Source organism: Oncorhynchus mykiss, chromosome 18 (genome assembly GCF_013265735.2).
Source record: "Oncorhynchus mykiss isolate Arlee chromosome 18, USDA_OmykA_1.1, whole genome shotgun sequence".
NCBI lineage: Eukaryota > Metazoa > Chordata > Actinopteri > Salmoniformes > Salmonidae > Oncorhynchus > Oncorhynchus mykiss.
The window spans coordinates 60,081,175-60,104,244 of NC_048582.1; the positions used below are offsets into that span (position 1 = coordinate 60,081,175).

Sequence of the window (23,070 nt, forward strand, 5' to 3'; positions counted from 1 at the left end):
GAGAGAGAGAGAGAGAGAGGAGAGAGAGAGAGGAGAGAGAGAAAGAGAGACAGAGGAGAGACAGACAGAGAGAGAGAGACAGAGGAGAGAGAGACAAAGAGAGACAGAGGAGAAAGAGACTGGGACAGAAGAGAAAGAGAGAGAGACAGAGAGCTGATAATGTTGTGTTGCCTCATTTGAAAGCTGATCTGAATGCTGAAAGGCCATGGAAGGTTCACCTCCACTAAGGGTTTCACAGTCCGTCACATGAACAATGGACCATTTAATTTGTTACACAATCGAGATACTGATTGTAATCAGTGAGTGAACCTTGGGATGATAGAATGTTGATGTAATCAAGAAGATATTATCTTTATATGGCCTGGCTGGTCAAGAGATAATGCAGGTATAGGTTTAAATCCAGCCTACTGCCCTTTCACACAACCCCTCTCCAACTGTCATCCTCTCTCTCTCTTTCCCCACTGTCATCCTCTCTCTCTCTTTCCCCACTGTCATCCTCTCTCTCTCTGTCACCACTGTCATCCTCTCTCTCTGTCTCCACTGTCATCCTCTTTCTCTCTTTCCCCACTGCCATCCTCTCTCTCTCTGTCTCCACTGTCATCCTCTCTCTCTCTTTCCCCACTGTCCTCCGCTCTCTCTCTGTCTCCACTGTCAACCTCTCTCTCTCTTTACCCACTGTGATCCTCTCTCTATATATTTCCCCACTATCTGTTCAATAAAAAATCTTTCAAAAATATATTTTTTGAAAAAGAGATGATTCTTATCAAACCCCATTATCATAACATAAGATACCCTTTCAACTCTGAAGGTACACTACATTACCAACAGTATGTGGACACCCCTTCAAATTAGTGTATTCCGCTATTTCAGCCAAACCTGTTGATGACAGGTGTATAAAATCGAGCACACCGCCATGCAATCTCCATAGACAAACATTGCCAGTAGAATGGCCATACTGAAGAGCTTATTGGCTTTCCAACAAGTCATTTCCAACAAGTCAGTTTGTCAAATTTCTGTCCTGCTAGAGCTGGCCCGGTCAACTGTAAGTGCTGTTATTGTGAAGTGGAAACGTCTAGGAGCAACAACGGCTCAGCCGCGAAGTGGTAGGCCACACAAGTTCACAGAACGGGACTGCAGAGTGCTAAAGTGCATAGAGTGTAAAATCATCTGTCCTCAGTTGCAACACTCACTACCAAGTTCCAAACTGCCTCTGGAAACAACGTCAGCACAATAACTGTTTGTCGGGAGCTTCATGAAATGGTCACCATGCGCAATGACAAGCGTCGGCTGGAGTGGTGTAAAGCTCGCCGCCATTGGACTCTGGAGCAGTGGACGCTTCTTCATCTGGCAGTCCAACGGACAAATCTGGGTTTGGCGGATGCCAGGAGAACGCTACCTGCCCCAATGCATAGTGGCAACTATAAAGTTTGGTGGAGGAGGAATAATGATCTGGGGCTGTTTTTCATGCTTCGGGCTAGGCCCCTTAGTTCCAGTGAAGGGAAATGTTAAAGCTACACCATACAATGACATTCTAGATGATTCTGTGCTTCCAACTTTGTGGCAACAGTTTGGGGAAGGCCCTTTCCAGTTTCAGCATGACAATGCCCCCAGGCACAAAGCGAGATCCATACATACAGTGCCTTGCGAAAGTATTCGGCCCCCTTGAACTTTGCGACCTTTTGCCACATTTCAGGCTTCAAACATAAAGATATAAAACTGTATTTTTTGTGAAGAATCAACAACAAGTGGGACACAATCATGAAGTGGAACGACATTTATTGGTAATTTCAAACTTTTTTAACAAATCAAAAACTGAAGAATTGGGCGTGCATAGCTCTACCTGTTTGAGGCCAATCCATCGCGCAGCCCAATGCTAACAATGACACGCCCCTCAATCCAAAGTAGGGGAGGACGGGTCGGGGAGTCGCAGAAATCGTCCAGGTGACGCTGCAGACTGACTGCGCATACGAGAAGAGAAGTTGGAGGCTCAGCGGCCTGTTACAGCTCAATGACCTGTTACAGCTCAATGGATGAGCAGCCTGTTACAGCTCAATGACCTTACAGCTCAATGGCCTGTTACAGCTCAATGGCCTGTTACAGCTCAATGGCTCAGCGGCCTGTTACAGCTCAATGGCCTGTTACAGCTCAATGGCTCAGCGGCCTGTTACAGCTCAATGGCCTGTTACAGCTCAATGGATCAGCGGCCTGTTACAGCTCAATGACCTGTTACAGCTCAATGGCCTGTTACAGCTCAATGCCTCAGCGGCCTGTTACAGCTCAATGGAGCAGCGGCCTGTTACAGCTCAATGACCTGTTACAGCTCAATGGCTCAGCGGCCTGTTACAGCTCAATGGCTCAGCGGCCTGTTACAGCTCAATGGCCTGTTACAGCTCAATGCCTCAGGGGCCTGTTACAGCCTCAATGGCCTGTTACAGCTCAATGGCCTGTTACAGCTCAATGCCTCAGGGGCCTGTTACAGCTCAATGACCTGTTACAGCTCAATGGCCTGTTACAGCTCAATGCCTCAGGGGCCTGTTACAGCTCAATGACCTGTTACAGCTCAATGGCCTGTTACAGCTCAATGCCTCAGGGGCCTGTTACAGCTCAATGGCTCAATGGCCTGTTACAGCTCAATGGCCTGTTACAGCTCAATGCCTCAGGGCCTGTTACAGCTCAATGGCTCAATGGCCTGTTACAGCTCAATGCCTCAGCGGCCTGTTACAGCTCAATGGCCTGTTACAGCCTAATTGCTGTTACAGCTCAATGGCCTGTTACAGCTCAATGGCCTGTTACAGCTTAATGCCTCAGCGGCCTGTTACAGCTCAATGGCCTGTTACAGCTCAATGGCTCAGCGGCCTGTTACAGCTCAATGCCTCAGCGGCCTGTTACAGCTCAATGGCTCAGCGGCCTGTTACAGCTCAATGGTTCAGCGGCCTGTTACAGCTCAATGGCCTGTTACAGCTCAATGCCTCAGTGGCCTGTTACAGCTCAATGCCTCAGCGGCCTGTTACAGCTCAATGCCTCAGCGGCCTGTTACAGCTCAATGCCTCAGCGGCCTGTTACAGCTCAATGCCTCAGCGGCCTGTTACAGCTCAATGCCTCAGCGGCCTGTTACAGCTCAATGCCTCAGCGGCCTGTTACAGCTCAATGCCTCAGCGGCCTGTTACAGCTCAATGCCTCAGCGGCCTGTTACAGCTCAATGCCTCAGCGGCCTGTTACAGCTCAATGCCTCAGCGGCCTGTTACAGCTCAATGCCTCAGCGGCCTGTTACAGCTCAAACCCACCCGGTGAGGAGGGAGAGTGAAAGTAATTTCTACTTAAATCTAGAAGCTCTGCTTCAGTACTTGGTGAGGCAAACTTAAACTATGCACTGTGCTCCTTGTAGATGTGAGGACAGTTTAAGACTTGAGGGTAGTTTAAGAATATTGAACTAGAAGCATAACTAGTTTTCTGCCACGGAAGGGACCACGGTCCCATCCTCAGAAACACCTTTAATAAATCCAGGCTCTAAAGCACAGAGTCAAGAAGATGCCCTAGTCCTTCAACCTGTCTTGATTAAAGCCTCCAACCGACATTTCTGGTGCTTCTCCCCATAGGAGTCCCAGATCTCATACAAACCACAGCTGCTCCGCCATCTAGTGGTTAAGGTAGAAACAACAACACAGGGGGGAGTGGCAGCGTTTGATTCCCCCACTCAGCTGTGTCAGCAAGGTAATAAAAGGCTCAGGAAGAGAAGACAACTCACTCTGTGGAATTGTGATGCATGGCCCTGCTGATTGCAGGCACTTTATATGAGCATACAAATGTGATTTGGGTGTCTGGACCCAACCAAAGCTCTGGGCAGAGAGAGAGCGAGAGAGAGCGAGAGAGAGCGAGAGAGAGAGAGAGAGAGAGAGAGAGAGAGAGAGAGAGAGCGAGCAACAGAGTGCATTTGGTCAAATAAGACCACCACTACTGAGCAGCTGCTTTTCAAAAGAGACCATTTCTCGTCCACTTAAATACGATCATTTATCTCATAAAAAAAGCTCTATGATTGAGAACGCCGGACTGAGAAAATGAACGTGTCTCATTCTCTCCATCCCTCTCTCCCTCAGAGAGGAGGGACATTTTCTGCTTGGTTAGAGTACAATATGAGCGCTTGGGAGTCGTGTGTCTGAGTGTTTATCAAGTCAACGGAGTAGCAGGGATTTCTACTGGTGTGACCTAAATCTTTTATTTTAGCTCTTTAATAAACAACACAATATATGGTAATTCCCTTAGTGGGCATCTAGCCAAGCTTATAAGATCTTCTCCAAGTCTGTCCAAAGCTGTACTCCACCACAGATTGACGCTATGTTTGTTTACTGCACCAGACTGATAGCTTATTAAAGATACAGTATTAAATCGTCACCTAGATATTACATAACAGTGGCTGATGTTTTTCCTTGGTCACCTGAACTTCAAACAAGGAAATCCTTTATTTGTGTTAATGAGACCTGACCAGGAAAAACTCTGGCCCCAATCATAGCCTGATTCCAGGACCCAAAGTTTTACCAGGCCAGGTAGTCACAATGGTGCTAAAAAAAACCTGGCCCTGCACATAACATAAGAAGAAGAACTAAGAAGACACAAATCCTAGGTACGGTCTTGGTTGGCCTTGCTAAGAAGACACAAATCCTAGGTAAGATCTTGGTTGGCCGTGCTAAGAAGACACAAATCCTAGGTACGGTCTTGCTTGGCCTTGCTAAGAAGACACAAATCCTAGGTAAGATCTTGGTTGGCAGTGCTAAGAAGACACAAATCCTAGGTAAGGCCTTGGTTGGCCGTGCTAAGACAGAAATCCTAGGTAAGGTCTTGGTTGGACGTGCTAAGAAGACAAATCCTAGGTAAGGTCTTGGTTGGCCAGCTAGCTAGCATCCTTACCGTGCAGAGGTCCCTGTACTGCATCTTCTGGAACTTGTGCCGGTGTTGCCTACGCAGAGCTCCACGTATCCCAGAACCACCTGGAACACAGTGTTGTGGATGGCCTGGCTGAAGTGCATGTGGACTTGGTCCATGGACGTCTATGGAGAGAGGCACAGGGAAACAGATTATTACGGGGGATGGATAGTGTTGTGACATGGCATGAACACCAGCACAGTCAAAGGGTTCCATCTGAGATGTAGCCCAAACTACATTCATTAAATGTTTGCTCCTCGGCCCTTTATCAAAAAACTAAACCAACCCCAGAGACAAATCTGGCCCTTATTTTCCTTGAAATACTGTGCTAAATAAAGAGCTTTATTTTTCCTCTGTGATTGGTTTCTCACCCAGTGTCTGATCATGAATCAACGTCAACACAATAGCACAGAGAGGAATGTTATGCATCTGTAGATTGACCAATCAGCAGGTTAACGGCGTCTTTACCGCTGAACTGGAGGCAGTTCTAAGTGATTAAGAACTGCACGGGGTGTTCCCCAAATCACCCCCTATTCACTACATAGCACACTCCACCAGAGCCCTATACTCTGTTCAAAAGAAGTGCACTATATAGTGAATAGTGTGCATTTGGGAAGCAAACATGTAAACACAACCACTCGCTAACAAGTACTTCTGAATGTACCAGGTACCGACAGATGAGTCCATTAGACAAATGGAATAATGCAAGTAAATAAATGCAAACAAAAATAATCGTAAAGACAAGGTGTAAACAGTATTGCTCAGCAGTGTCCCAAATGGCACCCTATTCCCTATATAGTGCACTACTTTTGACGAGAGCACATTTGCACTATATAGGGAATAGGATGTCATTTGGGACGCGTGCCTAGACTCATTAAGCTAATGGCGGCACACAAGGCTGAGCCACACAGAGAGGAGCAGAGAGCTGCTTGTTCACCCGAAGGAAAAGGAATTTATATCAAACTGAACACAGCCTCGCTATGATGAGACCCTTTCAGCTTTGAAGCCCTAAAGTCACCAATGTTCTGTGTGCATAGATAAGTGAGTGGGACACAAAATACAAAAGTGTGTGTGATGTGTGTGTGTGTGTGTGTGTGTGTGTGTGTGGGCATGCATGCGTACGTGCAATTACCCACACAAAGAGTGAAAGGGTCTTGAGCCAGGCCAACAATAGGTCCTTGAGTTTCAGAGCCGGCACTATTCTCACTACTCAGCCCAGCCTTTGAAGAAGGTGTTTATCATTATGGAGAGCACAACCATTGTGATTGTGGATAGCCTACTCTAAAAAGCTGATGATCTGCAGATGACGCAGTCTCTGAAGCTAAGGGCCACTCTCGCCTCATGGCTGAGGGCTGTCAATCATACAGAGACACTGATCATCACGTCAGCATGTTTCTGTTTTCCACATGAGTAGCTCCGTATAAATGGGAGAAATACACATGGCATGGGAATTGGTAGACAATCTCTTTATGGCTTCTCTAACTAACCTCTTTCATTCATCACCATCATTATACAGTGTATGGTTTTGATGAGTTGGTAAATAGACATTTGATTGGCCAACAGGAATTCTTTCCCAGTGTTGCTATCTGTCTCCCAGGAAGGCAGGTCGCTCCAGAGAGCACTGCGGGGTGGTCTTCACTTCATCCTTCACACAGTTACTGAGTCAGACTGACACACAGAAAAGAATCCCGCAGCAACAAGACATGTCAAATCATTATGTGGATTATATTTGTAGAGGTTGATGCATTTTTTGTTACGGCAAATCAAAATGACAAATGTTAGAATACTTAAAAACTCTTACACTGTACATTTGTCATGAATAAAATGCAGAAACAAAGAGCACCACATATTGGTCATTAGTCTCTGTTCCACTACAAGATTGCATTTCCTGCTGCGTATTTAGTCCAGACACTGACAGTCCCATGAACAAAGCATTTAGTCCAGACACTGACAGTCCCATGAACAAAGCATTTAGTCCAGACACTGACAGTCCCCTGAACAAAGCATTTAGTCCAGACACTGACAGTCCCCTGAGTAAAGCATTTAGTCTAGACACTGACAGTCCCCTGAACCAAGCATTTAGTCCAGACACTGACAGTCCCCTGAACAAAGCATTTAGTCCAGACACTGACAGTCCCCTGAACAAAGCATTTAGTCTACACACTGACAGTCCCCTGAACAAAGCATTTAGTCCAGACACTGACAGTCCCCTGAACAAAGCATTTAGTCCAGACACTGACAGTCCCCTGAGTAAAGCATTTAGTCTAGACACTGACAGTCCCCTGAACCAAGCATTTAGTCCAGACACTGACAGTCCCCTGAACAAAGCATTTAGTCCAGACACTGACAGTCCCCTGAACAAAGCATTTAGTCCAGACACTGACAGTCCCCTGAACAAAGCATTTAGTCCAGACACTGACAGTCCCCTGAACAAAGCATTTAGTCCAGACACGGACAGTCCCATGAACAAAGCATTTAGTCCAGACACTGACAGTCCCCTGAACAAAGCATTTAGTCCAGACACTGACAGTCCCCTGAGTAAAGCATTTAGTCTAGACACTGACAGTCCCCTGAACAAAGCATTTAGTCCAGACACTGACAGTCCCCTGAGTAAAGCATTTAGTCCAGACACTGACAGTCCCCTGAACCAAGCATTTAGTCCAGACACTGACAGTCCCCTGAACAAAGCATTTAGTCCAGACACTGACAGTCCCCTGAGTAAAGCATTTAGTCCAGACACTGACAGTCCCCTGAGTAAAGCATTTAGTCCAGACACTGACAGTCCCCTGAGTAAAGCATTTAGTCCAGACACTGACAGTCCCCTGAGTAAAGCATTTAGTCTAGACACTGACAGTCCCCTGAACCAAGCATTTAGTCCAGACACTGACAGTCCCCTGAACAAAGCATTTAGTCCAGACACTGACAGTCCTCTGAGTAAAGCATTTAGTCTAGACACTGACAGTCCCCTGAACCAAGCATTTAGTCCAGACACTGACAGTCCCCTGAACCAAGCATTTAGTCCAGACACTGACAGTCCCCTGAACAAAGCATTTAGTCCAGACACTGACAGTCCCCTGAGTAAAGCATTTAAAACAAATATACCATCTTGCAGACAGTTGGGTGGGGAGCTTTACTAGTGATAATGGAAAAGCTTCACTAGGGATTACAGACCTGTGATTCCGTGTTGGTAGTGGGGGGAGAAGACAGTGTAAAAACTACAAGACACTTCCCTCAGCATGGGGAGAATAATATTAACCCAGGTATGACTCATCACTCCTGATCCACACAGAGAGAGAGAGAGAGACAGAGACAGGAGAGAGGGGAGAGAGGGATAGAGGAGAGAGAGGGATAGAGGAGAGAGGGATAGAGGAGAGAGGGATAGAGGAGAGAAGGAGAGAGGAGAGAGGGATAGAGGAGAGAGAGGGATAGAGGTGAGAGGGATAGAGGAGAGAGGGATAGAGGAGAGAGGGATAGAGGAGAGAAGGAGAGAGGAGAGAGGGATAGAGGAGAGAGGGATAGAGGAGAGAGGGATAGAGGAGAGAGGGATAGAGAGAGAGGGATAGAGGAGAGAGGGATAGAGGAGAGAATGAGAGAGGAGAGAAGGAGAGAGGAGAGAAGGAGAGAGGAGAGAAAAACAGGGAGTACAATACAGAGGAAAGGGGGGTGACTCAGAAATCAATCACCACACATCAACTGAGAGAGAAGGGAGACAGGCAGTACTTAGGTAAAAAAATACTTTAAAGTACTACTTAAGGAGTTTTTTGGGCTATCTGCACTTTACTATTGATATTTTTGACTACTTTTACTTCACTACATTCCTAAAGAAAATAATGTACTTTTTACTCCATACATTTTCCCTGACACCCAAAAGTACTCATTACATTTTGAATGCTTAGCAGGACAGGAACATGGTCCAATTCACACACTTATCAAGAGAACATCCCTGGTCATCCCTACTGTCTCTGATCTGGTGGACTCACTAAACACAAATTGTTTGTTTGAAAATGATGTCTGAGTGTTGGAGTGTGCCCCTGATTATCCGTACATTTAAAAAAGAAGAAACATTTTCCGACTGGTTTGCTTAATATAAGGAATTTAAAATTATTTATACTTTTACTTTGATACTTCAGTATATTTTCACGATTACATTTACTTTTGATATTTAAGTATATTTAAAACAAAATACTTTTATAATTTTACTCAAGTAGTATTTTACTGAGCGACTTTCACTTTTACTTGAGTCATTCAGTTAAGGGATCTTTATTTTTACTCAAGTATGACAATTGGGTACTTTTCCACCACTGGACAGGTATAGAGAGAGAGAGAGAGAGAGGGGAGGGATAGAGAGAGGGGAGAGAGAGAGAGAGGAGAGAGAGAGAGAGAGGGGAGAGAGAGAGAGAGGGGAGAGAGAGAGCGAGAGAGAAAGAGAGAGAGAGGAGAGAGAGAGAGGGGAGAGAGAGAGAGGAGAGAGAGAGAGAGGGGAGAGAGAGAGGGAGAGGGAGGGTGAGAGGGGAGAGAGAGAGAGAGAGAGAGAGAGAGACATTGTGGGAAAAAAGGGGAGTCGGGGAGGGAGACCAATATAGACAGAAGAGGGGGAGAGAAAGTGGGGACTGGAAGACAAAATGATGAGGACAGAAGCCGTCAGAGCAGGGCAGATATCTGTTGACAGAGGATGGATCTCTCACCTGGCTCTTTCCCAAGACGGTGTACGCCAGCTGAACTCTGGTGTAGTGGGAGACGTCAAAGTGCTTGCAGGTTTTGGACAGGGCCACATCCAGCTGCTCCTGTTGGGTGGGTAGAGGAGGAGGGGAAGGGAGGGATGGAGGAGAGAGGGATTAGAAGTGTTAAGACCAGGGATTTGGACATGAATCAACTCCTAGGGCCAAGACAATTAGCAACAGCTGCCATAGCGGAGGGCTGAGGCCGCTGTCTTTAAGCCAGCGTCCCGAATTGTATACTATTCCCTATATAGTATACTACTTTTGACCAGGACCCAAATAGCTCTGGTCAAAAGTAGTGCACGATGTAAGGAATTGGCTGGCATTTGGGACGCAGGCTAAATGTCAGTCACAGAGAGCCAGGGAGAACCAGGGGGAAGAGAGATACGCACTCAGCCTCCCCCAAAGTCAAAGGAGCCCCACCATTGATGTTAAACAGAGCTGCTGGCTGAGATAAATACAGGGAGACAGGTCGGGTCGAAGGATGAAGAAGACTACATTTTATTTACAGCAGAAAATGTAGTTAATGTACTTCTGTCTAACAATGGAAAGTAGAGAAAGTATATTATAAAGTAATATCACACTACGGAAGTTTCATTTGAGAAACCAAAATACTGTACATTCTACTAATTTTATAATTACAGTATAGTATGTTCAATGTACATTGAGATATGAAAATACTGTAGATTTGACTTTTTTCCAAATACCAAATACTTTTTAATTGTGAATATAAACTCAACAAAAAAATAAACGTCCTCTCACTGTCAACTGCATTTATTTTCAGCAAACTTAACATTTGTAAATATTTGTATGAACATAACAAGATTTAACACCTGAGACATAAACTGAACAAGTTCCACAGACATGTGATTAACAGAAATAATGTGTCCCTGAACACACCTCCAAATCGATCCCCCTCCAGAGTTCAGGCCTCGGTGTAACGCTCATTCCTTCAATGATAAACGTGAATCCGACCATCACCCCTGGTGAGACAAAACTGCGATTCGTCAGTGAAGAGCACTTTTTGCCAGTCGTGTCTGGTCCTGCGACGGTGGGTTTGTGCTCATAGGCGACGTTGTTGCCGGTGATGTCTGATGAGGACCTGCCATACAAAAGGCCTACATGCCCTCAGTCCAGCCTCTCTCAGCCTATTGCAGACAGTCTGAGCACTGATGGAGGGATTGTGCGTTCCTGGTGTAACTCGGGCAGTTGTTGCCATCCTGTACCTGTCCCGCAGGTGTGATGTTCGGATGTACCGATCCAGTACAGGTGTTGTTACACATGGTCTGCCACTGCGAGGACGATCAGCTGTCCGCCCTGTCTCCCTGTAGCTCTGTCTTAGGCATCTCACAGTACGGACATTGCAATTTATTGCCCTGGCCACATCTGCAGTCCTCATGCCTCCTTGCAGCATGCCTAAGACACGTTCACGCAGATGGGCAGGGACCCTGGGCATCTTTCTTTTGGTGTTTTTGAGAGTCAGTAGAAAGGCCTCTTTAGTGTCCTATGTTTTCATAACTATGACCTTAATTGCCTACCGACTGTAAGCTGTTAGTGTCTTAACGACCGTTCCACAGGTTCATGTTCATTAATTGTTCATGGTTCATTGAACAAGCATGGGAAACAGTGTTTAAACCCTTTGCAATGAAGATCTGTGAAGCTATTTGGATTTTTACAGATTATCTTTGAAAGACAGGGTCCTGAAAAAAGGGGGGTTTCTTTTTTTGCTGAGTTTATATGTACATGAACGGATCTATATTACAGTAACTATGACAGACTGAAAAGAGGGTGGTGCTAACAGTAAAATATGATTGGTGAATTTACACAAATTTATTTTATTCAGATGGCTGGCTACATTGCATTTCCATAGAGGCCCGGGTTGAGAGAGGAGTCTTATGTATGGTAGAGAAAGCAAGATTAGAGAGCATGATGAGAAAAATGTTTTGAGGATTCACGGAGCTAAAGCTACCAGGAGGAGCTCCACGCAAGACTTCCAAATTACATCTATCCAGCAGATCAATGTTGAGACCAAGACACCGCTCCCAGCAGGGAAGGTGTCACTCTCGCTCTGTGTGTGTGTGTGTGTGTGTGTGTGTGTGTGTGTGTGACCATGAGCTCTCAGAGGAGTGCATTTACTCATAGTCAAGCTATGTGTCGGCGTGTGTGAGTACACGCGCGCATGTCATACATTCACATGGACCCCAGGTAATGAACCTCCCTAAGCGTGGATGTTGGAAAATTGTACTGAATACCATTCTCCAGACATAATTATTAAAATATGGCTTTAATTAAATGGATAATATTCACTATGTTTACCATTCTAGCAGTAATGGCTTTTTGAATATGTCAATATGTAGCAGGGAGAACTGAAAAATAACAACTCAAAATCTCAAGACAAAACACGTTTTCTCTCTTTTTAGACGTCGGCTTTAAGAAAATGACATGGAATATTTCATATGTTTAGTATCAAACAACCTTTGAGATGTGTGACAAATCACAGTGTACTCAATCAATAGAAATAGTAAGAAAAGCTCCTATGTGTAAAGAGCCGTGATGGAACACATCCAGAAACAAGCACATGTATGTCTCCTCAACGGAGACCAGGGTTCCATCCTTGTGGTCTCTTCTCAACGCTCAGCCTCTCCCGCCTTTTCATTACGGTCTCAATAAAGCATAAAAATACTGAAGGTAGGGTGGATTTCCACTATTTTTCAAATGTAAAATAAGAACAACGAGAAAAGAAAAGCTCCTACATACCTCTATCTGCTCAAGAGTGTCTTGTAGCTTGGAATTCAAGGGAGAGGACATTGTTAGGTCAGTTCCCTGCTGATCACCTAAACACGAGTCAAGGCTTCACTTGGACTCTATCAGTGACCTAGAACGCTAATGTATCACTCATTCTTATATCCTGATATCCTTATATCCTAGTGCTGAGCGACTAGTGCTTTTTGAGGTCGGTTTGGTTTCGGTCAGATGTTTATTTTTTTAAGTAATCACGGTTGTCGATTTCATTTTCAAAGTCGTGTTTTTGAACATTAAATGCATTATGAAATAATGACTTTACAATGATTTTAGAGCTTTTTAATGGACCTTCTAAAGCCAAAAATAGTGAACATTCCATTGCCGAAACATGTAAAATATCCCATTGTCTCTGTCAGGTCTACATTGGGTAGACATCAATAGAGAAATAGGAAATTAATTAATTAACATTTTATTTGATTTATTTAGCTAACCTGCCTAGCTAAAGAACGCTGCAGAGCTGTCTGACAAAATCATTTTACTATTTCTTTAAAGTAGATAAAGGCTAACTTATCACAAACGGTCTATATCCCTATCTCGTCATTGTGTTGTGTACATTCCTCTTTCAGGCGTAAAAGTGTGTCCATCCACAGATCTGTATATAATGACGACATGGCTCATGTCTCCGCCCTAACAATGAGAGTTGTTGTCCAAAAGGCAGGAAGACAGGCGACAAGCTTAGGTCCAAAATAAGCCATAGAAATGAACTGGGCTTATTTTGGACAGATTTTGGAGAGAGTGAAACCTCTCACTTCGCCGTCTCTTCTCTGATCCTTCTATGTCAGAGTGGGAAAAAACAGGCGTAATGGTCATTGTAGCTAATTACCACGTTTCTGCGCCAAACTAGGTTGAATATTTGCTTATTGAAAACTACAACTCCCTTGCACCCAGTGTTCAACATAGTTCTTAATTTCTCTCGTGAATGATTTGATATCTCTCTAGAGAAACGTAGCATTGGGCTCACAAAAAAACCGAACTAAATAGAATTCAAGTAATTGAACTGACGTTGGTCAATTAGTTGTTTAATAACCAAAACAATGAAGAATGTTCAGCACTAACACATAGAGACAGGAATGGAGCCATTGTCCATTTTGTATGGAGTAACACAGCCTTTCCCAAATTATATTTCCTAACCCATTACCATGTCCTTCTCTAGTGAATGGCAACATCACCTTGAACACCTGCGTGTGGTGTAGTCTAAGTGCTTGAATTGCTTCGCGAACCTGCCATTTATGACAAAGAACATTGTGTCAATACTTGATCTAGTCTTTATTGGTTGTTTCCTTCTTGCAGTTGTTGTTGTTCTTTCAATAGCTGTCTTAAGTAAAAGTAAGATTGGATAAAACTGAAAGCATCTGCTAAATAAGAAGTATTATTGCTGGTCCTGAACTGTGCCGACACATGAGATGCTATGTTATTCCTTTACTGAGGTCTCTTTCAGGTCAACTCTAAAACAGAACACGTAGGATGAGTCTCAAGAGGACACAACGCCCTTAGGGAGTGTTTGTGTTGCTTGTGGCTGACCCTTAAATCGCTGCTAAAGCACTTCACCCATGGTAGTGGCAGATACAGGGCAGGCAGACTTCAGCCATGGTAGTGGCAGAGACAGGGCAGGCAGAGACTTCAGCCATGGTAGTGGCAGAGACAGGGCAGGCAGACTTCACCCATGGTAGTGGCAGAGACAGGGCAGGCAGAGACTTCACCCATGGTAGTGGCAGAGACAGGGCAGGCAGACTTCACCCATGGTAGTGGCAGAGACAGTGCAGGCAGACTTCAGCCATGGTAGTGGCAGATACAGGGCAGGCAGAGACTTTAGCCATGGTAGTGGCAGAGACAGGGCAGGCAGAGACTTCAGCCATGGTAGTGGCAGAGACAGTGCAGGCAGACTTCAGCCATGGTAGTGGCAGAGACAGGGCAGGCAGAGACTTCAGCCATGGTAGTGGCAGAGACAGGGCAGGCAGACTTCAGCCATGGTAGTGGCAGAGACTTCAGCCATGGCAGTGGCAGTGACAGGGCAGGCAGACTTCAGCCATGGTAGTGGCAGAGAGAGTGCAGGCAGACTTCAGCCATGGTAGTGGCAGATACAGGGCAGGCAGACTTCAGCCATGGTAGTGGCAGATACAGGGCAGGCAGAGACTTCAGCCATGGTAGTGGCAGAGACAGTGCAGGCAGACTTCAGCCATGGTAGTGGCAGAGACAGGGCAGGCAGAGACTTCAGCCATGGTAGTGGCAGAGACAGTGCAGGCAGACTTCAGCCATGGTAGTGGCAGAGACAGGGCAGGCAGACACTTCAGCCATGGTAGTGGCAGAGACTTCAGCCATGGTAGTGGCAGAGACTTCAGCCATGGTAGTGGCAGACACTTCAGCCATGGTAGTGGCAGATACAGGGCAGGCAGAGACTTCAGCCATGGTAGTGTCAGAGACAGGGCAGGCAGACTTCAGCCATGGTAGTGGCATATACAGGGCAGGCAGAGACTTCGGCCATGGTAGTGGCAGAGACTTCAGCCATGGTAGTGGCAGAGACAGGGCAGGCAGAGACTTCAGCCATGGTAGTGGCAGATACAGGGCAGGCAGAGACTTCGGCCATGATAGTGGCAGAGACAGGGCAGGCAGAGACTTCAGCCATGGTAGTGGCAGATACAGGGCAGGCAGAGACTTCAGCCATGGTAGTGGCAGAGACAGGGCAGGCAGAGACTTCAGCCATGGTAGTGGCAGAGACAGGGCAGGCAGACTTCAGCCATGGTAGTGGCAGAGACAGGGCAGGCAGACTTCAGCCATGGTAGTGGCAGAGACAGGGCAGGCAGACTTCAGCCATGGTAGTGGCAGAGACAGGGCAGGCAGACTTCAGCCATGGTAGTGGCAGAGACAGGGCAGGCAGACTTCAGCCATGGTAGTGGCAGAGACAGGGCAGGCAGACTTCAGCCTTGGTAGAGGCAGAGACAGTGCAGGCAGACTTCAGCCATGGTAGTGGCAGATACAGGGCAGGCAGACTTCAGCCATGGTAGTGGCAGAGACTTCAGCCATGGTAGTGGCAGATACAGGGCAGGCAGAGACTTTAGCCATGGTAGTGTCAGAGACAGGACAGGCAGACTTCAGCCATGGTAGTGGCAGATACAGGGAAGGCAAAGACTTTAGCCATGGTAGTGGCAGAGACAGGGCAGGCAGAGACTTCAGCCATGGTAGTGGCAGATACAGGGCAGGCAGAGACTTTAGCCATGGTAGTGGCAGATACAGGGCAGGCAGAGACTTTAGCCATGGTAGTGGCAGAGACAGGGCAGGCAGAGACTTTAGCCATGGTAGTGGCAGATACAGGGCAGGCAGAGACTTTAGCCATGGTAGTGGCAGATACAGGGCAGGCAGAGACTTCAGCCATGGTAGTGGCAGTGACAGGGCAGGCAGAGACTTTAGCCATGGTAGTGGCAGATACAGGGCAGGCAGAGACTTTAGCCATGGTAGTGGCAGATACAGGGCAGGCAGAGACTTTAGCCATGGTAGTGGCAGTGACAGGGCAGGCAGAGACTTCAGCCATGGTAGTGGCAGATACAGGGCAGGCAGATACTTCAGCCATGGCAGTGGCAGAGACAGGGCAGGCAGAGACTTCAGCCATGGTAGTGGCAGAGACAGGGCAGGCAGACTTCAGCCATGGTAGTGGCAGAGACAGGGCAGGCAGACTTCAGCCATGGTAGTGGCAGAGACAGGTTAGGCAGGCTTCAGCCATGGTAGTGGCAGATACAGGGCAGGCAGACTTCAGCCATGGTAGTGGCAGAGAATTCAGCCATGGTAGTGGCAGATACAGGGCAGGCAGAGACTTTAGCCATGGTAGTGTCAGAGACAGGACAGGCAGACTTCAGCCATGGTAGTGGCAGATACAGGGCAGGTAGAGACTTCAGCCATGGTAGTGGCAGATACAGGGCAGGCAGAGACTTCAGCCATGGTAGTGGCAGATACAGGGCAGGCAGAGACTTTAGCCATGGTAGTGGCAGAGACAGGGCAGGCAGAGACTTTAGCCATGGTAGTGGCAGATACAGGGCAGGCAGAGACTTTAGCCATGGTAGTGGCAGTGACAGGGCAGGCAGAGACTTCAGCCATGGTAGTGGCAGATACAGGGCAGGCAGAGACTTCAGCCATGGTAGTGGCAGATACAGGGCAGGCAGAGACTTCAGCCATGGTAGTGGCAGATACAGGGCAGGCAGAGACTTCAGCCATGGTAGTGGCAGATACAGGGAAGGCAAAGACTTTAGCCATGGTAGTGGCAGAGACAGGGCAGGCAGAGACTTTAGCCATGGTAGTGGCAGATACAGGGCAGGCAGACTTCAGCCATGGTAGTGGCAGATACAGGGCAGGCAGACTTCAGCCATGGTAGTGGCAGAGACAGGGCAGGCAGACTTCAGCCATGGTAGTGGCAGATACAGGGCAGGCAGACTTCAGCCATGGTAGTGGCAGAGACTTCAGCCATGGTAGTGGCAGATACAGGGCAGGCAGAGACTTTAGCCATGGTAGTGTCAGAGACAGGGCAGGCAGAGACTTCAGCCATGGTAGTGGCAGATACAGGGCAGGCAGAGACTTCAGCCATGGTAGTGGCAGATACAGGGCAGGCAGAGACTTCAGCCATGGTAGTGGCAGATACAGGGAAGGCAAAGACTTTAGCCATCGTAGTGGCAGAGACAGGGCAGGCAGAGACTTTAGCCATGGTAGTGGCAGATACAGGGCAGGCAGAGACTTTAGCCATGGTAGTGGCAGATACAGGGCAGGCAGAGACTTTAGCCATGGTAGTGGCAGAGACAGGGCAGGCAGAGACTTTAGCCATGGTAGTGGCAGATACAGGGCAGGCAGAGATTTTAGCCATGGTAGTGGCAGAGACAGGGCAGAGACTTCAGCCATGGTAGTGGCAGAGACAGGGCAGGCAGAGACTTCAGCCATGGTAGTGGCAGAGACAGGGCAGGCAGAGACTTTAGCCATGGTAGTGGCAGAGACAGGGCAGGCAGACTTCAGCCATGGTAGTGGCAGATACAGGGAAGGCAAAGACTTTAGCCATCGTAGTGGCAGAGACAGGGCAGGCAGAGACTTTAGCCATGGTAGTGGCAGATACAGGGCAGGCAGAGACTTTAGCCATGGTAGTGGCAGATACAGGGCAGGCAGAGACTTTAGCCATGGTAGTGGCAGAGACAGGGCAGGCAGAGACTTTAGCCATGGTAGTGGCAGATACAGGGCAGGCAGAGATTTTAGCCATGGTAGTGGCAGAGACAGGGCAGAGACTTCAGCCATGGTAGTGGCAGAGACAGGGCAGGCAGAGACTTCAGCCATGGTAGTGGCAGAGACAGGGCAGGCAGAGACTTTAGCCATGGTAGTGGCAGAGACAGGGCAGGCAGACTTCAGCCATGGTAGTGGCAGAGACAGGGCAGGCAGAGACTTCAGCCATGGTAGTGGCAGAGACAGGGCAGGCAGAGAATTCAGCCATGGTAGTGGCAGAGACAGGGCAGGCAGAGACTTCAGCCATGGTAGTGGCAGAGACAGGGCAGGCAGAGACTTCAGCCATGGTAGTGGCAGATACAGGGCAGGCAGAGAATTCAGCCATGGTAGTGGCAGATACAGGGCAGGCAGAGACTTCAGCCATGGTAGTGGCAGAGACAGGGCAGGCAGACTTCAGCCATGGTAGTGGCAGAGACAGGGCAGGCAGAGACTTCAGCCATGGTAGTGGCAGAGACAGGGCAGGCAGACTTCAGCCATGGTAGTGGCAGAGACAGGGCAGGCAGAGACTTCAGCCATGGTAGTGGCAGAGACAGGGCAGGCAGAGAATTCAGCCATGGTAGTGGCAGAGACAGGGCTGGCAGAGACTTCAGCCATGGTAGTGGCAGAGACAGGGCAGGCAGAGACTTCAGCCATGGTAGTGGCAGATACAGGGCAGGCAGAGAATTCAGCCATGGTAGTGGCAGATACAGGGCAGGCAGAGAATTCAGCCATGGTAGTGGCAGATACAGGGCAGGCAGAGACTTCAGCCATGGTAGTGGCAGAGACAGGGCAGGCAGACTTCACCCATGGTAGTGGCAGATACAGGGCAGGCAGAGAATTCAGCCATGGTAGTGGCATGTAATTAGTTTAGGTTAAAGAAGCAACACAATACAGACACCACTGAGTCTTAAGTTAAAGGCTGTCTTCTCATATCTGCGGTTTTAACCAAATCAGCATCCATGATTAGACCCACCTATTGCATAATTAACCATATTTGCTGACCTCTTTCAGAACCAACACTTTTAGAGTTCAAAAGTGTCATGACAAAAGTGTGGTAGTTCAGACAGCTATACTATGGGTAACATCCGTGGAAGGCTATTTAGGGTCTGAACTAAAGCTCTGGAATGGAGAGTGTCTGTTGAATCTGACAAAAATGGAGATGTCTATGTGAGAATTTACACGGAGTATACCAAACATTAGGAACACCTTCCTGATATTAAATTGCACCCTCCTTTTGCCCTCAGAACAGCCTCTATTTGTCGGGTAATGGACTTTATATTGTGTCGAAAGCGTTCCACAGGGAAGCTTGCCCATGTTGACTCCAATGCTTCCCACAGTTGTGCCAAGTTGACTGGATGTCCTTTGGGTGGTGGACCATTCTTGACACACATGGGAAACTGTTTGCATGTGACAAACCCAGTGTTGCAATTCTTCACACAAACCAGTGCGCCTGGAACCTACTACCATACCCCGTTCAAAAGCACTTAAATCTTTGGTTTTGCACATTCCCCCTCAATGGCACATGTACACAATCCATGTCTTAATTGTCTCAAGGCTTAAAATTCCTTATTTAACCTGTCTCCTCCCCTTCATCTACACTCATTGAAGTGGATTTAACAAGTGACATCAATAAGGGATCATAGCTTTCACCTGGATTCACCTGGTTGGTCTATGTCATGGAAAGAGCAGTAGTATGTCAAGGCTGCAGATGTCAGATCACATAACACGAGACAGTCATGTTCTATTACATGTTCTATTACATGTTCTATCACATAACACGAGACAGTCATGTTCTATTACATGACACGAGACAGTCATGTTCTATTACATGTTCTATCACATAACACGAGACAGTCATGTTCTATCACATAACACGAGACAGTCATGTTCTATTACATGACACGAGACAGTCATGTTCTATTACATGACACGAGACAGTCATGTTCTATTACGTGTTCTATCACATAACAAGAGACAGTCATGTTCTATTACATGTTCTATTACATGACACGAGACAGTCATGTTCTATTACGTATTCTATCACATAACACGAGACAGTCATGTTCTATTTATTGTTCTATTACATGACACGAGACAGTCATGTTCTATTACATGTTCTATTACATAACACGAGACAGTCATGTTCTATTACATGACACGAGACAGTCATGTTCTATTACATGTTCTATTACATGACACGAGACAGTCATGTTCTATTACATGACACGAGACAGTCATGTTCTATTACATGACACGAGACAGTCATGTTCTATTACATGACACGAGACAGTCATGTTCTATTACATGTTCTATTACAAGACACGAGACAGTCATGTTCTATTACATGACACGAGACAGTCATGTTCTATTACATGACACGAGAGAGTCATGTTCTATTACATGTTCTATTACATGACACGAGACAGTCATGTTCTATTACATGTTCTATTACATGACACGAGACAGTCATGTTCTATCACATGACACGAGACAGTCATGTTCTATTACATAACACGAGACAGTCATGTTCTATTACATGACACGAGACAGTCATGTTCTATTACATGTTCTATTACATGACACGAGACAGTCATGTTCTATTAAATGTTCTATTACATGACACGAGACAGTCATGTTCTATTACATGACACGAGACAGTCATGTTCTATTACATGACACGAGACAGTCATGTTCTATTACATGTTCTATTACAAGACACGAGACAGTCATGTTCTATTACATGACACGAGACAGTCATGTTCTATTACATAACATGAGACAGTCATGTTCTATTACATGACATGAGACAGTCATGTTCTATTACATGACACGAGAGAGTCATGTTCTATTACATGTTCTATTACATGACACGAGACAGTCATGTTCTATTACATGTTCTATTACATGACACGAGACAGTCATGTTCTATTACATGACACGAGACAGTCATGTTCTATTACATGACACGAGACAGTCATGTTCTATTACATAACACGAGACAGTCATGTTCTATTACATGACACGAGACAGTCATGTTCTATTACATGTTCTATTACATGACACGAGACAGTCATGTTCTATTAAATGTTCTATTACATGACACGAGACAGTCATGTTCTATTACATGACACGAGACAGTCATGTTCTATTACATGACACGAGACAGTCATGTTCTATTACATGTTCTATTACAAGACACGAGACAGTCATGTTCTATTACATGACACGAGACAGTCATGTTCTATTACATGACACGAGAGAGTCATGTTCTATTACATGACACGAGACAGTCATGTTCTATTACATGACACGAGACAGTCATGTTCTATTACATGTTCTATTACATGACACGAGACAGTCAGGGCTTTAGGCTGCCTGTGAGACAGCTGACCAGCAGGCTGCCTGACTAGAAAGCCTCATGTTGGAGTCACAGCACAGCACTGAGTCAAAGTAGGAGAGGTCAGGGGACAGGGCCGGGGACGGACAGGAGGGAGAGGGGTGAGAGGGGCAGGGGTGAGGGGGGTGACACTGCAAATTGCCAGTTCATCAATATCCATCACCCCAATGCCTCAACTGGAAAATTAAACATTTAATGGGTGGGTACCAGGTATGGTTAAGAGAGGGGTGGAAGGAGAATCTGCAGTGAACCTGTCATGACGGTGGGTACCAGGTATGGTTAAGAGAGGGGTGGAAGGAGAATCTGCAGTGAACCTGTCATGACGGTGGGTACCAGGTATGGTTAAGAGAGGGGTGGAAGGAGAATCTGCAGTGAACCTGTCATGACGGTGGGTACCAGGTATGGTTAAGAGAGGGGTGGAAGGAGAATCTGCAGTGAACCTGTCATGACGGTGGGTACCAGGTATGGTTAAGAGAGGGGTGGAAGGAGAATCTGCAGTGAACCTGTCATGACGGTGGGTACCAGGTATGGTTAAGAGAGGGGTGGAAGGAGAATCTGCAGTGAACCTGTCATGACGGTGGGTACCAGGTATGGTTAAGAGAGGGGTGGAAGGAGAATCTGCAGTGAACCTGTCATGACGGTGGGTACCAGGTATGGTTAAGAGAGGGGTGGAAGGAGAATCTGCAGTGAACCTGTCATGACGGTGGGTACCAGGTATGGTTAAGAGAGGGGTGGAAGGAGAATCTGCAGTGAACCTGTCATGACGGTGGGTACCAGGTATGGTTAAGAGAGGGGTGGAAGGAGAATCTGCAGTGAACCTGTCATGACGGTGGGTACCAGGTATGGTTAAGAGAGGGGTGGAAGGAGAATCTGCAGTGTACCTGTCATGACGGTGGGTACCAGGTATGGTTAAGAGAGGGGTGGAAGGAGAATCTGCAGTGAACCTGTCATGACGGTGGGTACCAGGTATGGTTAAGAGAGGGGTGGAAGGAGAATCTGCAGTGAACCTGTCATGACGGTGGGTACCAGGTATGGTTAAGAGAGGGGTGGAAGGAGAATCTGCAGTGAACCTGTCATGACGGTGGGTACCAGGTATGGTTAAGAGAGGGGTGGAAGGAGAATCTGCAGTGAACCTGTCATCACTGTGGGTACCAGGTATGGTTAAGAGAGGGGTGGAAGGAGAATCTGCAGTGAACCTGTCATGACGGTGGGTACCAGGTATGGTTAAGAGAGGGGTGGAAGGAGAATCTGCAGTGAACCTGTCATGGCGTTTTGAGCTGGCAGCCACCCAAGCCCGTAGACGTTTGCCCTCAATTCGCCAGAGCACCCCAGTGGGGGGAGAGAAGGAGAGCAGCCCCGCTGAGGCTGGCGCTCTCAAGCATCCCTGTCATCTCTATTGATCCCTGCTGCACTCCAGATCTCCAGGCCCTAACCTGTGTGTCAGCAAAATAGGTGGGATCGAGCCGGTCAGGTTTGTAGTTCAGAGACTACATCCCAAATGGCACCCTATTCCCTTTATAATGCACGACTCCAAGAGTATGTGGACACCCACTCAAATTAGTGTATTCGGCTATTTCAGCCAAACCTGTTGATGACAAGTATATACAAATCAAGCACACAGTCATGCAATCTCCATAAACAAACATTGGCAGTAGAATGCCCGTACTGAAGAGCTCAGTGACTTTCAAAGTGGCACCGTCATAGGATGCCACCTTTCCAACAAGTCAGTTCGTCAAATCTCTGCCCTGCTAGGGCTGTCCCGGTCAACTGTAAGTGCTGTTATTGTCAAGTGCAAACGTCTAGGAGCAACAAATTGTCACAACTGAGTTCCAAACTGCCTCTGGAAGCAATGTCAGCACAAGACCTGTTAGTCGGGAGCTTCACGAAATGGGTTTCCATGGCCGAGCAGCCGCAGACAAACCTAAGATCACCATGTGCAATGCCAAGTGTCGGCTGGAGTGGTGTAAAGCTAGCCACCATTGGACTCTGGAGCAGTGGAAACATGTTCTC

At 47.0% G+C, this 23,070-nt stretch overlaps 1 pseudogene; it reads right to left on the minus strand.

Annotated features, from left to right (window-relative positions):
- The window catches only part of LOC110496641, a 181,909-nt pseudogene that overhangs the window by 62,541 nt on the left and 96,298 nt on the right, over nucleotides 1–23,070 (minus strand).